The 19,124-nt window shown below is 36.1% G+C and overlaps 1 long non-coding RNA gene across 1 annotated transcript in view; it reads left to right on the top strand.

Annotated features, from left to right (window-relative positions):
• Positions 1 to 17,170, top strand: part of LOC115933101 (uncharacterized) — a 29,857-nt gene extending 12,687 nt beyond the window's left edge. Inside the window, exons 4-5 of the long non-coding RNA XR_010131506.1 lie at positions 13,192 to 13,298; positions 14,179 to 17,170. This is a non-coding gene — a long non-coding RNA (uncharacterized lncRNA). The remainder of the gene's footprint in view (positions 1 to 13,191; positions 13,299 to 14,178) is intronic.
• Positions 17,171 to 19,124: the final 1,954 nt, after the last annotated feature.

Genomic DNA, 19,124 nt, shown 5'->3' with positions numbered 1-19,124 from the left:
AGTTAAAGCTTTGTATATAATATGCCTTGAATTGTAAGTGCTTGGTATTAGTTGTATTAAATGTAGGTCATGGTTTTGTACACATAACTCCAAACCATTGATACTGTTAAAAGAATATATGAATATATGAAAGAATATATAAACATAAGAATGTATGAGTATCTAATGACCTCTCCAAATTAATTTTTATTTTTAGCTCTATTAGATTTTTCTCAGTGTAACAAATGTTTATTCCTATGTAATTAAGGGCATATTTCCTGTACAGAATATTCATATTACTTAATTGAAAATTATATAATGCAAAAATATAATACTATTTTTAGGCCAGGCATGGTGGCTCATACTTGTAATCCCAACATTTTGAGAGGCCAAGTTTGGAGAATCATTTGAGTCCAGGAGTTGACCAGCCTGGGCAACATATTGAGACCTTTTCTTTATTAAATAAATAAATAAGTAAATAAATAGGATGGGCACTGTGGCTCATGTCTGTAATCCCAGCATTTTGGGTTGCGAAGGCAGGAGGATTGCTTGAGCCCAGGAGTTTGAGACCAGCCTGGGCAGCATAGCAAGACTCCATCTCTACAAATAATAAAATATTAACCAGGTGTGGTGGTGTGCACCTGGGGTCCCAGCTACCTGGGAGGCTAAGGTGGGAGGTTTGCTCGAGGCTGCAGTGAACTGTGAATGCACCACTGCATTCCAGCCTAGGCCACAGAACAGGACCTTGTCTACCAATAAATAAGTAAAAATATAAATAAAAATAAGTAAAAAGAAATATAAGTAAATATAAATATAAATACATATAAATATAACAATGAATACATGAAAACAAACAATTTTTAAATTTAACATCACTGAGGGCATCCTATCCATTTCATTTCATGATTCCATTACATCATTTCACTTAGATGAAATAAGATTACTTGAGATGAGATGAAATGATGAGATGAAATGATGAAATGATGAGGTGAAATGATGAGATGAAATTTTGAGATGAAATGGTGAGTAGAAATGATGAGATGAAATGATGAGATAAAATGACAAAATTGAAAAGAAATTGAAATGAGATGAGATGAAATGAGATGATGGATGAAATGATGAGATGAAACGAGATGAAATGAGAAGAAATGATGAGATGAAATGAAATGAAATAATGAAATGATATGAAATAATGAAATTGAGATGAGATGAGATGATATAATGAGATAAAATGATGAGATGAAATGAGATGAACGATAAGATGAAATGATGAAATGAGATGATAAGATGAAATGATGAGATGAAATGAGATGAAAAATGATGAGATGAAAAATGAGATGAAATAATGAAATGAGATGAAATGAAATCAAATAATGAAAGGAAATTATGAAATGATGAAATAATGAAATGGCAATGATGAGATGAGAAGAAATGATGAGATGAAATGATGAGATGAGATGAAATGATGAGATGAAATGAGATGAAATGATGAGATTAAATGATGAGATGAGATGTGATGAAATGAGATGAAATGATGACATGAAATCAGATGAAATAATGAGATGAAATGAGATGAAATGAGATGAAATGATGAGATGAGATGAGATGAAATGTGATGAGATGAAATGACATGATGAAATGAAATAATGAAATGAAATGATGAAATGGAATAATGAAATGGAAATGATGAGATGAGATGCAATGAGTTGAAATGATGAGATGAAATGAGATGAAATGATGAGATGAAAAGATGAGATGAGACGAGATGTGATGAAATGATGACATGAAATGACATAAAATGAGATGAAATAAGATGTAATGAATGAAATGAGATGAAATGATGAGATGAGATGAAAAGAAATGGTGACATAAAGTGATGATATGAAATGATGATATGAAATGATGAGATGAATGATGAGATGAAATGATGAGATAAGAGGAGATGATGAGATGAAATGAGATGAAATGATGAGATGAACTGATGAGATGAAATGAAATGAAATGAAATAATGAAATGAGATGAAATGATATGAAATAATGAAATAAAATGAAATTGAAATGAAATTGAAATGAGATGAGATGAAATGATAAGATGAAATGATGAAATAAAATGATGAAATGATGAGATGTGATGAGATGAAATGAGATGACATGACATAAAATGAAATGAAATAATGAAATGAAATTGAAATGAGATGAGAAGATACGAGACGAGATGAAATGATGAGATGAAATTAAATGATAAGATGAAATGAGTTGATGAGATGATGATATGAAATGATGACATGAAAAGATGAGATGAAATGAAATGAAATGATGAGATGAAATTAGATGAAATGAAATTAGATGAAATGTAATGAGATGAAATGACATAATGAAATGAAAAAATGAAATGAAATAATGAAATGAGGTGAAATTAAATGAGATGATGAAATTAAATGATGAAATGAAATAATGAAATGGAAATGATGAGATGAGATGAAATGATGAGATGATGAGATGCAATGATGAGATGAAATGATGAAATGATGAGATGAGATGTAATGAAATGAGATGAAATGAATGAGATGAAATGAAATAATGAAAGGAAATTGAATTGAGATGAGATGAAATGATGAGATAAAATGAGATGAAATAAGAAATGATGAGATGAAATGATGAAATGATGAGATGAGATGAAATGAGATGAAATGATGAGATTAAATGATGAGATGAGATGTGATGAAATTAGATGAAATGACATGATATGATGACATGAAATCAGATGAAATAATGAGATGAAATGAGATGAAATGATGAGATGAGATGAAATGACATAATGAAATGAAATAATGAAATGAAATGATGAAATGGAATAATGAAATGGAAATGATGAGATGAGATGCAATGAGTTGAAATGATGAGATGAAATGAGATGAAATGATGAGATGAAAAGATGAGATGAGACGAGATGTGATGAAATGATGACATGAAATGACATAAAATGAGATGAAATAAGATGTAATGAATGAAATGAGATGAAATGATGAGATGAGATGAAAAGAAATGGTGACATAAAGTGATGATATGAAATGATGATATGAAATGATGAGATGAATGATGAGATGAAATGATAAGAGGAGATGATGAGATGAAATGAGATGAAATGATGAGATGAACTGATGAGATGAAATGAAATGAAATAATGAGATGAAATGATATGAAATAATGAAATGAAATGAAATAATTAGATGAAATGATATGAAATAATGAAATAAAATGAAATTGAAATGAAATTGAAATGAGATGAGATGAAATGATAAGATGAAATGATGAAATAAAATGAAATTATGAGATGTGATGAGATGAAATGAGATGACATGACATGACATAATGAAATGAAATAATGAAATGAAATTGAAATGAGATGAGAAGATATGAGATGAGATGAAATGATGAGATGAAATGATGAAATGATAAGATGAAATGAGTTGATGAGATGAAATGATGAGATGAAAAGATGAGATGAAATGATGAGATGAAATGAAATGATGAGATGAAATTAGATGAAATGAAACTAGATGAAATGTAATGAGATGAAATGAAATGACATAATGAAATGAAAAAATGAAATGAAATAATGAAATGAGGTGAAATTAAACGAGATGATGAAATTAAAAGATGAAATAATGAAATGGAAATGATGAGATGAAATGATGAGATGCAATGATGAGATGAGATGAGATGTAATGATGAGATGTAATGAAATGAGATGAAATGAAATAATGAAAGGAAATTGAGATGAGATGACATGAAATGATGAGATAAAATGAGATGAAATAAGAAATGATGAGATGAAATGAGATGAAATGAGATGAGATGAAATGGGATGAGATGAAATGTGATGAGATGAAATGACATAATGAAATGAAATAATGAAATGAAATGATGAAATGGAATAATGAAATGGAAATGAGATGAGATGCAATGAGTTGAAATGATGAGATGAAATGAGATGAAATGATGAGTTGAAAAAATGAGATGTGATGAAATGATGACATGAAATGACATAAAATGAGATGAAATAAGATGTAACGATGAAATGAGATGAAATGATGAGATGAGATGAAATGAAATGGTGAGATAAAATGATATGAAATGATATGAAATGAGATGAATGATGAGATGAAATAAGAGGAGATGATGAGATGAAATGATGAGATAAAATGATGAGATGAAATGAGATGAACTGATGAAATGAAATGAAATAATGAAATAATGAGATGATATGAAATAATGAAATAAAATGAAATTGAAATAAAATTGAAATGAGATGAGATGAAATAAGATGAAATGATGAAATAAAATGAAATGATGAGATGTGATGAGATGAAATGATGAGATGACATGAAATAATGAAATGAAATAATCAAATTGAAATGAGATGAGAAGACACGAGATGAGATGAAATGATGAGATGAAATGATGAAATGATAAGATGAAATGAGTTGATGAGATGATGAGATGAAATGATGAGATGAAAAGATGAGATGAAATGAGATGAAATGAAATGATGAGATGAAATCAGATGAAATTAGATGAAATGTAATGAGATGAAATGAAATGACATAATGAAATGAAAAAATGAAATAATGAAATGAGGTGAAATTAAATGAGATGATGAAATTAAATGAAATGAAATAATGAAATGGAAATGATGAGATGAGATGAAATGAGATGAATGATGAGATGCAATGATGAGATGAAATGATGAAATGATGAGATGAGTTGAGATGTAATGATGAGATGTAATGAAATGAGATGAAATAAGAAATGATGAGATGAAATGGTGAAATGCTGAGGTGAGATGAGATGAAAGGAGATGAAATGATGAGATGAAATGAAAGGATGAGATGAAATGATGAGGTGAGATGAAATGAGATGAGGTGAGATGAGATGAAATGAGATGAAATGATGAAATGATGAGATGAGAAGAAATGATGAGATGAAATGAGGTAAGATGAGATGAAATGATGAGATGAGATGAAATGAAATAAAGTGAAATGAAATGAAATAATGAAATTGAGATGAGACGAAATGAGTTAAACTGATGAGATGAATTGATGAGAAGAAATGAGATGAAATGATGAAATGATGAGATGAGATGATGAGATGAAATGATGAGATGAAAAATGATGAGATAAAAATGATGAGATGAAATGATGAGATGAATTGAAATGAGATGAAATGAAATAATGAAATAATGAAATGAGATGAAATGATGAAATGAAATGATATTGAAATGAAATTGAAAGATGAGATGAGATGAAACGATGAAATGTTGAAATGATGAAATGAGATGTGGTGAGATGAAATGATGAGCTGAAATGATGAGACAAAATGAAATGAGATTCAATGAGATGAAAAATGAGATGAAAAATGAGATGAAATGATGAGATGAAATGAGATGAGATGAAATAATGAAATTAGGTGAAATAATGAAATGAGATGAAATGAAATAATGAAATGAAATTGAAATGAGATGAGAAGAAATGATGAGATGAAATGTTGAAATGAAAGGAGGAAGTGATGAGATGAGGAGATGAAATGATGAGATGAAATGAATTGAGATGAAATGATGAGATGAAAAATGAGATGAAATGAGATGATATGAAGTGACATAATGAAATAAATGAAATTAGATGAAATTAAATGAAATAGTGAAATGAAATAATGAAAATGAAATGGAAATGAGATGAGATTTGATGAAATGATGAGATGATATGATGAGATGCGATAAAATGAGATGAAATGAGATGAAATGATGAAATGAGATGAAATGATGAGGTGAAGTGATGCACTGTCACGTGTGTGTCTATTCTTTTTCCCAACCAACAAAAATTATAATTCATTTTAATTTTATTGTTTAAGAATATTCTTAAGAGTTGAAGGAAAAATAATATCTACATTATGGGTTACAATCTAAGTATAAATAATACATAAATATATTAAAACTTACAAAGAATATGTTTTGGAATCAAATATACCATGCTTCTGTGATGACAGTTATTTCATGCTGGTTGTCACAATTTTACATGAAAAACTAATGAAAAAATGTTTTTAACTGTTTCTAAAAATAAGTTTCCAAAAGAGTTTTACATTCGAAATATGAAAAAGATGTCTTTGCGTTCCTTAATCTGATGAGATTTTCACACTCTGCACATGATAATTGTTAGATTTTTATTGTGTTGATAAATTGTATATCAAATAAAAAATGTTATTACCTCTTAAATTAGGATTTTTAGGTGATATAGGCAGAAAGGAAGGCAAGTTTTTATAACTTTGTCTAAATGAACTTTCTAAATGCCTGACTATTAAAAGATAACGTCTATAAATCACAACGTATATATTACTGTATGACCTAGGACCAATCAAAACCGTTACCTCTGATAACATTATATTGTGCCCAATATAAAATAGATATAATAATACCTCAAACTTAAATCCAGGCATTGTCATTGAATATCTTAAGAATATGCAGCAAAAGTGCTTTTAAAAACACAAGCTAGTGATTGTACTAAATTTGTAAATCACATAGGATAGTGGGTCATTTTAAGAATATTAGTTATTTCAATCTATAAACGTGGATGTCTTTCCTTTTTTGTGTTTTCTTTAATTTCTTTCATGAATATTTGTCATTTTTGTTGTAGAAATCTTTTACTTCCTTGGTTAAATTTATTTCTAAGTACATTTTTGTAGCTATTGTAAAAGGAATTGCTTTCTTAATTTCTTGTTTCAGCTAGTTTACTATCAATATATAGAAATGCTACTGATGTTTGTATGTTGATTTATATCCTGCAACTTTATTAATTTCATGTATCACCCTAAGAAGCTTTTGGTAGCATCTTCTTTTTTTCCGTGTATAATATCACATTGTCTTTAAACAAGGACAATTTGACTGTCTCCTTTCCAATTCAGATATCCTTTATTTCTTTCTCTCACCTAATTGTCCTGGCTAAGACTTTCACTATGTGAAATATGATTGGTGAAAATAGGCATCCTTTTCTTGTTACAGTAAAATCTTTTTCTTGTTCACGGTAAAATCTTTCACCTTCTCCACACTCAGTATGATCTTAGCTGTAGATTTGTCCTTTATGTCCTTCTGTGTTAAGGCATATATTTTCTATACTAAATTGTTAAGAGGTTTTTTGTCATGTAAGAATATTTAATTTTGCCAAATGCTTTTATTGTGCTTATTAATTTGATCATATGGTTTTCAGTATATATCCGAAGGAAAGAAATTCAGTATATCAAAGAGTTACCTGCACCTGCATGTTTATTACAACACTATTCACAATAGCCAAGATATGGAATCAACAAAAGTGTCCATCAACAGATGAATGGATAAAGAAATGCGACATACATATGTAATGGAATATTATTTAGTCATAATAAAGAACAAAATCCTGTTATTTGTGGCAACAAGAATGCAAGTGGAGGGCATTATGTTAGGTGAAATAAGCCTGGCATAGAAACATAAACACCACATAACTACGTGTTCTCACTTATGTATGGAAGCTAAAATTTTTAATCTCGTAGAAGTAGATAGTAGAGTTTTGGTTACCATATCCTGGAAAGAGTAGCAGAAAGAAGAGTATAAGAAAAATGTGGTTAATACATACAAAATTACAGCTGGAGAGAAGGAAGAAGTTCTAGTTCTCTACAGCACTGTTGGGTGACTGTAGTTAACGGGAATTTATTGTGTGTTTTCAAATAACTAAAATAAAAGATTTTGAATATTCTCACTGCAAAGAAATAATACATGATTTAGGTAATGGATATGATAATGACTGTGACTTGATCTTTATGCATTGCATAAATATATCAAAATATCACTCTGTACCCCATAACATGTACATTTATTATATGTCAAAGTAAATTTAAAAGAGAAAAAATGAGGTAAAGGTAAATGTACAGAATTTAATTACTTTTTCTTCTATAAAACCCAAGAGTCAGTACCAAGAAGAGTCAATTTATTAGTTTTCTAAAATAAAAAAAAATCAAAGTCGCCAAAAAGGAGCAATATCCAAGAAAACATTGAAAATGAAACACAACATTTAGTAAGAATAGAAAACTTGGGCACTGTATCACCCTCTTCCTAGATACCGATTTACTGATAGCAATTTAAATAGAATCGTATTCTATCTAATTCGTTTATACTCCCAGAGTTCGAAATTACATTTTACCTACAATACATGAGATAACACTTGCAAATTATATGGTACTCTGCCTAACACACGTTAATAACTCAATACATGTTAGCAATAAACTTTTAGTATAGTAGTCAAAGTATTAATTTCTCACATTGCAAAGTTCCTTCAAAGACATGAATACAACCTTTCTAATGACTCCTTGTTCATCAAGATACCTCTTCAAATTATTCTATTTGTTTCATTCAGTATATTATCTGTGTATACCGATATGATATTACACTCTTTTTTTTTTTTTTTTGAGATGGAATCTTATTCTGTTACTGATGCTGGAGTGAGGTAGCATGATCTCGATTCACTGCAACCTCCACCTCCCAGGTTCAAGCGATTCTCCTGTCTCAGCCCCCCAAGTAGCTAGGACTACAGGTGCACACCACCATGCCTGGCTAATTTTTGTATTTTTAGTACAGTCAGAGTTTCACCCAGTTGTCCAGGCTGGTCTCGAACTCCTGACCTCAGGTGATCCACCCACCATGGTCTCCCAAAGCGCTGGGATTACAGGCATAAGCCACCGCACCCAGCCTGATATTGCACTCTTGGATTTTGAACACTGAATATCTTTTTGAAAGATTACACCTCTTTACCTCTGTGCTTCAGAAATTATTTTCCTTCAAGTGTTCTAAGAGTCTAATGAAGAATGAAGTCATGTTTTATCACTTTTGTCCTTAAAGATTTCAGACATGCTGAAACTGATTGAAGTATCATTTGCTACCAGATAGATTAATTATCTCTAGTTGTAGGAGTGGATACATCTTTAATGGTATATTTTGGGTTATTGTCTTATTTTTGATGCAGTGTTCTATAAATAATTTATTAAACCTGGCATCCTTGGGTGAGCATGGATTTTTCAACTTTGGTGTTATATTGTGTTTGCTTTTAAAAACTGCTTTTGAGGCCGGGTATGGTGGCTCTTGCCCATACCCAGCACTTTGGGAGGCCAAGGTGGGCGGATTACCTCAGGTCAGGAGTTCAAGACCAGCCTGGTCAACATGGCAAAACCGTGTCTCTACTGAAAACACAAAATTAGCCAGGCATGGTGGTACATGCTTGTAGTCCTAACCACTCAGGAGGCTGAGGCAAGAGAATCACCTGAACCTGGGAGGCAAAGGTTGCTAGGTTGCTGTGAGCCAAGGTCGCACCATTGCACTCCAGCCTGGGTGAAAAGAGCAAAACTCTGTCTCAAAAAAAAAAAAAAAAAAACCCACCAAAAACTGCTTTTGAATGGAGTTGTACATACAATCTTTATGAAAAAAATTATCAAGTGCATAAGTTCATAATAGAAAAACCAATAATACTCCAGGCACAAGTTAGTACTAAAAAAGTTATGTTGAATATTCTCTAATACGACATGCTTTTTCCCTTCATGAACGATTTGTGTTTTACTGAGAAGAGTCATTGTTTATGGTAGACGTTAGACTACAGATGAATATGTACTTTAAACACTCTTAGTTGCTTTCTTAATTTTATATCTGCTGCTTTATGCTTCTGTTTATTTTCATTCTTTCCAATGTCCACATTCTAGTAAATTTGAATATTTTAATCCAAGTTCATATGCTATTGAATATTGCTTGTATAGTTTAGTATTTTTAAGACTCAAAAAGGTTTACAGAAAGAAGAAAAAGATCAACATGTTATTAATCATTTAAAGATCATTTTAAAATCTTTGACCTTTATATTTTAATGAATAAAATGTTGGTAGTTATTAGTATAAAATAATTTATGTCTTTTGGACTTAGCATCCAGTATTTCTTTTTTAATACAGAAAATAATTATTGTCTTGCAATATACTATGTTTATCTGGGTTTTGAAAAATGATGTTTCCTAATATGAGAAAGCCATTTACATTTTTAAATCTACAAAGGCAAATGGAATGGTACTAAATTATTTACATAATAATGTTTAGATGGTGGCCCTTATAACATTCTTTCTATACTTCCTACAGAGTTGGGGATATGCAATCCTAGAATATTTCTGGGAGCTAATCCTTTAGCTTGATGAATGAAACAAGACTTTTAAATAAAATTAAACTTTCAAATTATCCAGGTAATGGGCCTGTCTTTTAATTCAATGGATATGGAGCATAATGAATTATCCCCTGTTCATTGGGTAATAAGTTCTCATTCTTAACTTCTAATACTCAAAATGTCCTTTAATTTTTAATTTTCAATAGTCATATCATTATCCCTAGGTATTTTAGCTTCTATCTTAAATTCTAAAATAATTTTGAAACAGGAGAAAGTATTCTTTATTACTATATGTATTAAACATCATGGTTTTCAAATTTAACTGCAAATGTATCTTTTCATTGCTTCTTGGTGAGGCCCTTCACCCTATCCATATTGTCACTACCAAGTGGTGATTACTTTTCAGGTTCACATACTTGTTCTTTAGAAAAATCTTCTCTGTGCCTTATAAAGAATATGATTGTTGGCTTTCAAAAGCCAGCGAAGTATACATTATTAGCCTGTTGCCTAACTCATTTCTTAAAGAAACTACACTAATTACCCACATACTTATGTTTTTATTTCCTCATTATTTCTGGAGAAAACAAATACTGCTAACATGATATTTGTAAGAGAGAAAAAAGTCTTTTCTTGAAAAGTGCTGTCATTGTAGTACTAACTTATAGTATCAACTTCTTTATCAACTCCTTATACACTTTTTATTCTGAGAGAAATAAAAAAGCTAAAAGTGAAATGACTTTTTTTTACTCTCCATATTATAAGCACCCATCTTGGTAATTTAGGGTCTTTATAGTTAGGGTAAGTTGTGTCATACCGAGGTTACAAAATAATAAGTATTTTGTCTCTTTGGGCCTTTCCTTATTCAGTGATACTGTCAGTTTGGCTTTTTTTCTAGGTCAACTTATTGATCTCAGTATTCTGAAATAATATGTTTACTATCTTTTGATAAGCATTTAAAATATTAGATTTATTGTTACTCTTCTGCCTTCATTGGGCTGGAAGAATAATTGTTTCTCTCACTCCACAAAAGCCAAGTTGCAGAGAAAAACACGTAGACATTCAACTGCAAAGCAGAGAAACTTGACTATTTCCTGCAATTTTAAAGTGTATATTGAATAAAACCATCTTTTTATTTTCTTTTTTGCTCACTGGCAACTATTAACAACATCAAGTGTGTTATTATAATGTTATCTAGTTAAAAATCTCAAAAAGTTTTCATAATTACCATTTAAAAATATATAAATAGGTGACCTAATGTTAATTTTTATTGTCTGAGACCATGTCTGTTATTTCCCTCTTTAAAATCAGTTAGTAATGCAGAACCTAGCACTTAGTGGATACTCAAAAATTATTTGCTGGATAAAAAAGGGTTAAACGTGTAATATATACAAAATGTACTAGAAAAAATGCAGCAAACAATTTTGTTATAGCAGTTTAATGTAGAATATTGCCTTTAAAAGATAATATAGTTTTCAGGTGTCTACAGTGATTTTGTAATATTTGTGCACATATAAAATAATATTTCCAAAAATGTAATCCAGTGAGGAAATATACTTTCTAAATTCTAGATTTATAGTTTAGGGTTTAAATTATAAAATCATTAAGACACAAGTGAAATATAGTCAAATATCCCCTTGGAAAAAAATTAAGTGGCCTCTAAAGTGAGGTATTCATACATGTAATTTTACAGTCCTCTAGTGATAGAATTAATTAAATACACCACCAAATTGATTAATTCCTACAGTGTTGAAAGAGAAGCACTAATAATGCCAGTGACCATGTAACATGGATTAAGCTACAAGTCATAGAAATGTGATGAGAAGCCTCAGCGCTGTAAAACAGAGGGTGGAGGAAAGCTTTTCCTCTCTCAAATGAGATTTGCCAAGTATACTTCTTGAAGAATAGGAAGTTGAAGTGTTCAGGACTTTTATGTCTATTCTACTTTGGCTTAGTTTACATGATTCTTAGTTTATTAGCCTAGAAATGGCCAAGAAAACTTAAGGCTCAATAATTAGTTATAAATATGAAATATCCCCAATTTTTAAGATAAAAACAACTTATAAATGTATTTGTCTGTAAAAATTGTGTATATTTTTACAGAACATCTATTTCTTTCTTTTTTTACTTTTTTATTATACTTTAAATTCTAGGGTACACATGCACAATGTGCAGGTTTGTTGCATGTGAATACATGTGCCATGTTGGTGTGCTGCACCCATTAACTCATCGTTTATATTAGGCATATCTCCTAATGGTATCCCTCCCCCCTCCCCCTGCCCCACAACAGGCCCTGGTGTGTGATGTTCCCCTTCCTGTGTCCAAGTGTTCTCATTGTTCAATTCCCATCTATGAGTGAGAACATGCGGTGTTTGGTTTTTTGTCCTTGTGATAGTTTGCTAAGAATGATGGTTTCCAGCTTCATCCATGTCCCTTCAAAGGATATGAACTCATCATTTTTTATGGCTGCATAGTATTCCATGGTGTATATGTGCCACGTTTTCTTAATCCAGTCTATCGTTTTTGGACATTTGGGTTTGTTCCAAGTCTTTGCTATTGTGAGTAGTGCCACAATAAACATACGTGTGCATGTGTCTTTATAGCAGCATGATTTATAATCCTTTGGGTATATACCCAGTAGTGGGATGGCTGGGTCAAATGGTATTTCTAGTTCTAGATCCCTGAGGAATGGCCACACTGTCTCCCACAATGGTTGAACTAGTTTACAGTCCCACCAACAGTGTGAAATTGTTCCTATTTCTCCACATCCTCGGCAGCACCTGTTGTTTCCTGACTTTTTAATGATCGCCATTCTAACTGGTGTGAGATGGTATCTCATTGTGGTTTTGATTTGCATTTCTCTGATGGGTCTATTTATTTAAAACAAAGGGAGGGAAGTCTCATTTACATTAGTTTTTTTCATAGCCTTTTGAACTTTGCAATTTCTATGTTTCAGAACCTATTTCTTACAGTTTTTCTATGCTAAACTCTGTCCTGGTCAGTTCTAGAGTGTATGAAGAACCAAATGATGTAACTGTATGCGACCTGGCTGTAGTGGAACAAATTTGACTCTTAAGTATGCAGGCTCTAATTTTCCTGTCTGGTTTTGGTAAGTATTCCTTACACAGGTTTTTTTCTTTGAAAATCTGGGATTGAGAAGTTGATGAATGAAAATTAATCCTTTCACTTTGTTGTGTATAGGTTTGCAATAATTAGGTCAGAGTGGAGTTTTAAGGTCATGGAGGGGGCTGATGACTTACAAATAATGGGCTCTGATTGGGCAACTACTCATCTGAGTTCCTTCCACTTGACCTAATTAAGCTTGTGAAATTTACACTAAGCCATGAGCTCATCTTTAAAAAGTTTTATTAAAAGATTTTCAGCTGTTCCAAATAGGACTTATTGGTGGAATGTGTTTTAAAGGATCATATCAGATGAATGAAAGGTATTTGATCCTTTGTTTCCTTAATAATAAAATGATGGTTTGGAAAAATAGGCTAGAGTCTAACCACAGTGCTATTATTAGGCTTTCTTGTTAAACATAGGTCTAAGCCTAAGTATGTCAATACAACAAATACTTACTGTTTCATTTCTAGTAATAAAAAAATAAAGTCTTTCTGGCATAAGGATGATTTTCATCTGGTTATTTTGAAACATTTTTGTAAAATAAATTTCCATTTATAAAGAACATTTTTCATTTGTAAGGAGGGGTATGTCTCTGTGCACTGGAAGAGAGGGAAGACTAAATCACTGGGAAGTCTTATGATAAAGAAGCCATTGGCTTAAATCAGCAAAGCAAGCCATCCCTTGGTTTAAGGTGTTTTTCCTGGCCATCCTGTCTTGACTAGAACTTTACCTACACCTTCCTTTTTGGTTTAGGCAAATTATAATATCTAAACCTGAAGTCTCAGCTCTGTGTCTTTGAGATATAAATGTTCTACCACGTCTTCTCTGGAACCTGATAACTATCTATCTCTTTAAAATGCAAGTCTAGGGAGATGACTCATCAGAAAAAGAAGAAAAAAGAGGTATTTGGAAATTGTGCAAATTAAAGCAGCCCCCGATGCCAAAGTCTACACATTCCTGAGTGAGTCAGTTCTGGCCAGTTCTAGCTGGATCAAGAGAGCTCTGCTGGGCAAGCCTGAAGAGCACCTGGATGGCAGACACCTGAGGAGCCAGGTGCCTGAAACTTCCTCCACCTGCTTGAGGAGCGCTAAAGCCCAGGTGCTGGCTGGACAACCCGTTCTGGTTGCCTAAACAGGTGGCAGAAGAAGGAAACAAGGTTAGAGGCAGAGTGTTGAACCCTGCCTCCCAGGTGGGTGGAAGATGCCTGTCACCAAACTAGGGCCCAGCCTGCCAGGTGAGATGGGTGAACTGGTGATCCCCCGAGAGAGTGGACGTCAGAACTACATGGTCCTGGACCTCACCTCGGCCAGCGAAGGAGAGAGAGGGCTAATGTTAACTGCACGAGGCCCACTCTAGCCTTAAATTCTGAAATTCAAACCCTTCCCTTGGAGACAAAACAAACATGACAAGGAATTCTGACATCAGGGGACAAGAATCACAAGTTCCCTAGTGGGAGACTGAGGAGGCAGTGTCCTTCCTGCCCTTGGTCTACTGGCTAAGAACCTTCCTCAGCCTGACCTTTCCACATTGCACTTCCAGCTCTGTTTGCAATTTTCCTCCTTTAGTGCTGAGGGAATCCCAGTGTTCGATCCTGAAATCTATAGGTTCCTAATGGGTGGTTAAAAAAAACCTCAGCGAGAGAAGCAGAAAATGTTTCCTCTTCCTGAAAAACTGGAGAAAGGCAGGCACCATTCTGGGTGAGGACATGGTCCTTGCAAATGTCTTTGTGTTTTGTTTTGTTTTTTTATTTTGAGATGAAGTTTTGCTCTTGTTGCCCAGACTGGAGTGCAGTGGTGTGATCTCTGCTCATTGCAACCTCCGCCTCCTGGGTTCAAGCAATTCTCCTACCTCAGCCTCCTGAGTAGCTGGAATTACAGGCACCTGACACCACACCTGGCTAATTTTTTGTATTTTTAGTAGAGATGGGGTTTTGCCATGTTGGCCATGTTGGTCTCTAACTCCTGACCTCAAGTGAGCCACCCACTTCTGCCTCCCAAAGTGCTGGGATTACAGGAGTGAGCCACCGCGTCCCACTGTGAGTGAGTGAGCCACTGCAAAAGTCTTTAAAGACAGCATGTTTCAGAGGCTGTGACGGTGCCCTGTGAACATGCCAAATCTCGCAGTCCCGGGAGCTCTGAGGAGCAGGCCCAGCTCCTTGCCAGGCTGATGGTACTGAAACTCTGCTCTCCAAGACATAACCTGATGGCCGTGCAAGATTTCTTAATTGACTGTGGACCGTGAGAGTCTGCATCTCAGTTTAATTAAGACAGGAAAAGAAAGAACAAAAGAGCAACTCCCAGGTTATAGAGAGACTGGATTTTAGTAGAATATTCAAGTGTAGCATTGCTAATAATAACAAACCTTTCCCCTCCCAAACGGTAAACACTTGCACTGCCTATTATACAAAAATTCAACCATCCTCTCTGTTCCCCCGATATCTCCTCCCCGGTGACCCCCCTCTCATGTGGCCTCATGAGCCTGGCCAGTGGTGAATGGCACTTTCATGGGCATGAGACTCCACGTGAGTGGGACTCAGCTGGGACCCCTCTCCACGTGGGAGCTGGAGAAGCCACCCTAGTACCAGCTTAAAGTGTCCGTGATGTCCCTGCTGCTGAGGTAGGGGCCACCTCTGAGCGGTCTCGGGGTGTGAGCTGCTGCTGGTAGTGGGCTCTGCCCTGAGGGCCTGGTGGCTGGTCGGAAGGGCAGGCACACATGGGTGACTCCCCAGGATCTCAGGCCACCTCCCCACCACAGTCCTGCACTGTGTGCTCCAGGCATGTGCTGAGTGCCTGGTCAATCACCAGTGCCCTATTGATCCCCATCTCCAGAGAGATCGTTTAGCGTCACTCCACAGAGGGGGAAACAGGCCCAGAGAAGTAAGGTGACTCTCCCCAGTCACAGGTCTGGTCAGCAGTAGGATGGGAGGCTAGTCCCTTGCTGTCTGACTCCCTGAGCCCACCCATATCCCAAGGCAGCCAACTTCTGCCCGCCCTGGCTCAGGCCCCGACTGGCCCCTGTGGTGGGTGATGTCTATCTTCCTGGCCTTTGTGCTCCCAGCCAACTGGGATGGAGCCTCCAGCTGGCATGACAGGTTGTAGCTACGGGCAGAAGAGTGGCTGTGAGGCTGCCAGGAATCTCACCAGGGCCCCCTCCCAGGGCCTGTCCAGAGTGAGGTCTGGGTACCCCAGGCATTGCCAGACCACAGGATCTGATGTTGGCCAAGAGGCTATGGCCACAGGCTTTCTGAGGCTGGCCCCCAGGGAGAGTTCAATCCTACTGTCCCAATTCCTGCCCTGGCCTTACCTCTCAGTCTCACCGAGCCACTTCGTGGTCCCAAACCAGGACCCAAAGTGCTGCTTGGGCTCAAGGTTGTAATTATTTGCAGCCAACTGGAGCAGCGGACCTCCTTGCTTACTTTGAATTCCTGGGTCCAGAGGGAAAAACTGGGTGGTGACAGGGACGGGACAGGGATGCCACAGGGGCCCTGTGGGGGTGTTAGATGGGGTGGTGGCCAGTCTTTGCTCATAGGGGACCCCCTCCTCCTCTCCAGTCCTGTCCCCACCTGTTCTCAGAGCCGGCTCAAGCAGCAGCTCCTCCAGGAAGGTGTCCTTGGTTTCAACCTGGTACTCCCACCTGCAGGTCTTCCTGGAGTGTCTCCTCTTTGTCTGTCTCCCCATAAATCTAAGACGAGGGGGATGGATTTGCCCACCGCTACTCACCGTATGACTCTTGTGAGGTTGATCTGTCTCCCTCCCTGGAAATGCCTGCCTCTGGCCTTGGCTGTAGGCCACACTTCCCAGCCTGTCATAAGGGCCACCTTGCAGGCTGCAAACCTGTATAAGAAATAAAGCTCTCTTTTCTAAGTTTATAACATAGTGTGATTTTTCAGTCGATGCTCTCTTTCTACACACACACACACACACACACACACACACACACACACAATTTATACAGAAAGAAATCTGGAGAATATATGTGGGAATGGATATTGTGTGGCACCATGGTGGAAGTAACATAAAGTTGGATTCAGCTAAATTTATTAATATTGGCCCACTAAACAGAGATTCTGGATTCAGGGTTGTAGATCAAAGCTTTAGAAAGGGCTCCAAGGGTTGGTTTGATCAGTTACTTGGTTGGTTGCTTTCTTGGTTGGTTGGTGCTTGCTTCCTTGCTTGGTTGTTTGGTTGGTTTGTTGCTTGCTTGCTTGTTGGTTGATTAGTTGGCTGTTTGCTTATTTGTTTGGTGTCTTGGTTGGTTGGCTGAAACAGAATCAGAGTTTACTTAAGGTACATAAAGTTGAGATGCCACAACTTCCTTGGTTTATGTGTACAGGAAGGTATGCAAAAACTCAGGGAGACTGGATTTATTATGTCAGACCTGCTCACTCACACTGGAGGGTCTACAGAACATACTTCTCACAACGATCGTGAGAAAGAATATTGTGAGAGCAGCCCAGTATCTTGGAAGAGCTTTGAGCTTGTGCTCTCAGTAGGCAAAATGTTAACAGCAGGAACTGCAGCCACTGGACTGGGATCTTTAAATAAAATGAGGATAATTGAATCCTGGGGTGGCAGGGAACATGGGCTGTCCTTAGTCACCAAAGATGAGGTGGGTGTGGTCACCACAGTGGAAAGCAGTGTCAAAGCAGCAGTCAGAATGGTTTGACACAGAAACCCACGGCATTGTGTAGTCCATGGTATCCACAGGGAGGGCTAATGGGCTGCACCAAAGTCTTAGTTGTTCTTTAAAAAATGAAGAATTCTAGGTCAACTGAATAAAAGACTAACTCAAATTAATGAAACACAGATCTAAAACCCTCAATCAATTCCCAGACTTGAGCCAGTTCACAGGCCACAACCCCTTAAGTGAAGGGGAGGCTGGGTGATCTTGGGGAAGTACACTGCTACATTGCCAAAAATTTACATTGTTAATCTTTTTCCCAGTCTTCCCCAAAGGGACCTACAGCCTTCTACCAGGATGACTGTGACTTAGAGAAAAGAAAATTCTCAGATATTTGGGGAATTACTGGACACGGGCTCTCATTGAACACTATTATCACTATGTTGCCTATGATGGATTCACGCCCCTGGGTTCAAGCAGTCCTCCTACCTCAGCCTCCCAAAGTGCTGGGATTACAGACATGAGCCACTGTGGCCAGCAGAGCTTTGAAACTAGAACATGGAGGTCCAGTGGTAAAGATTTGACAAGTCTGGGAAGAGATTGGGCCATGGCAATGTGGATGATTCTTTTTGTTTGTTTGTTTGTTTTTGCAACAGAATCTTGCTCTGTTGTCTAGGCTGGAGTGCAATGGCGTGATCTCGGCTCACTGCAACCTCTGCCTCCAGGGTCCAAGCAATTCTCCTGCCTCAGCCTCCTGAGTAGCTGGGATTACAGGTGCCCACCACCACACCAGGCTAATTTTTTTTTTTTTTTTTTTTTTTTGTGACAGAGTCTCACTCTATATTGCCCAGGCTGGAGTGCAGTGGCGCGATCTGGGCTCACTGCAAACCCTGCCTCCCAGGTTAACGCCATTCTCCTGCCTCAGCCTCACGAGTAGCTGGGACTACAGGTGCCTGCCACCGTGCCTGGCTAATTTTTTGTGTTTTTAGTAGAGACGGGGTTTCACCGTGTTAGCCAGGATGATCTCGATCTCCTGACCTCATGATCCGCCCACCTCAGCCTCCCAAAGTGCTGGGATTACAGGGATGAGCCACCATGCCCAGCCACACCAAGCTAATTTTTGTATTTTTTTTTTAGTTGAGACAGGGTTTCACCATATTGGCCAGGCTAGTCCCTGACCTTGTGATCC

The sequence above is a fragment of the Gorilla gorilla genome, chromosome 18 (genome assembly GCF_029281585.2).
Source record: "Gorilla gorilla gorilla isolate KB3781 chromosome 18, NHGRI_mGorGor1-v2.1_pri, whole genome shotgun sequence".
In the NCBI taxonomy this organism is placed as follows: Eukaryota; Metazoa; Chordata; class Mammalia; order Primates; family Hominidae; genus Gorilla; species Gorilla gorilla.
Note: the sequence above shows the minus strand (reverse complement) of the source record. Positions and strands in the feature narration are given on the sequence as shown.